We start from the raw sequence: 1,185 nt of genomic DNA on the forward strand, positions 1-1,185 counted from the left end.
GAGACTAGCTGTCAACTTGTAGTTTCGGTTTGAGAATCTCCGAGAGCACAGCAGGGCTTCCCACACTGCACTTGGGAAGCAGAGGCAAAATGATCAAGAGTTCAAGGCCAGACTCAGCTATATAGCTATAGCCAGAATCTATCTAAAAAAGCAGAACAAAACAAAAGCAAGTGAGAAAAAAACACAAGTAAGAAAAATAAAAGAGAGAAAATGGAATGAGGAAATAGGAAAGAGGAATATTACAGTGTAAAGAGGCAGCTAGTTTCAGGCTAGCTGGGTTATATGTCAGGACATGTCTCTAAAAGGAACAAAGAGAAGTTGGATGCAATGGTTCGTGCTTTTAATTCTAGCAATTGATCAGCACAAGGAATGGATTACTTTGAGTTGGAGGCCAGCCTGGGCTATATAGTGAGTTCAGGCTAGATTGGGCTAAAGAGTGAGAGAGTCTTAGCTCATGATTTCAACCAAACAATTATACTTTAGTCTAGATATTGGGGAGAACCAAAAAGCATAGTCTCCTTTGGATGACAAGCTATCAGTCCCCTGGCTGCTATGCAGGAAGGCCTTTTGTCCATTCAGGAGAAACGTGGTGGCCTGTGGCATTTGGGGCTGTTTGTGTACTTCACATGCTTCTTTTGTTGTGCTAGCTTGGTAGGATAGCCTTGTTTTTTGCTTGACATTTAGAAATAAAATTATCTTGGGGAAAAGAATTAAACCACATAAGAACAAGGAAGCTGGTGCCAGGCATGGTGACACATGCCTGTAAAGCCAGAATTAGAAGGTGGGGTGGTGAGGCAGGAGAGCTAGCCTGGGCTACCTACCGAGTGAGCCAACACACAACACAGCAAGCGTAAAAGCAAAGGTTTGACTGTAGTTCTGACTTTCACCTCTCCTGACCAGGCCCTGGTTTGATCCCAGCACCACAGTTGGAGTTGCTCAATAGCTTCATTCATTCTGGGTCATTTTATAATGTTTATTCTTTTCTTCCCACCAACTCCAGCTTCCCAGTGGATGCCAGCATGGTCTCTTCTCTAGACGCATCCATTTCCAAATTCACCTTTCTGGTCACATCCATTCCTTTAGAGAGTACTCGTTGTACTCCCCAAACACATTTGAGTAAATGTACCTTGCCCTCCAGGTTAAAGCCGGCCTCCCTACGCAGGCAATCCAGGTGTCCACTCACTT

The 1,185-nt window shown here is 44.1% G+C and overlaps 1 pseudogene; it reads left to right on the forward strand.

Moving 5' to 3' along the window:
- The window catches only part of LOC116099921, a 3,555-nt pseudogene that overhangs the window by 399 nt on the left and 1,971 nt on the right, over nucleotides 1–1,185 (forward strand).

The sequence above is a fragment of the Mastomys coucha genome, unplaced genomic scaffold (assembly GCF_008632895.1).
Source record: "Mastomys coucha isolate ucsf_1 unplaced genomic scaffold, UCSF_Mcou_1 pScaffold20, whole genome shotgun sequence".
Lineage (NCBI taxonomy): Eukaryota > Metazoa > Chordata > Mammalia > Rodentia > Muridae > Mastomys > Mastomys coucha.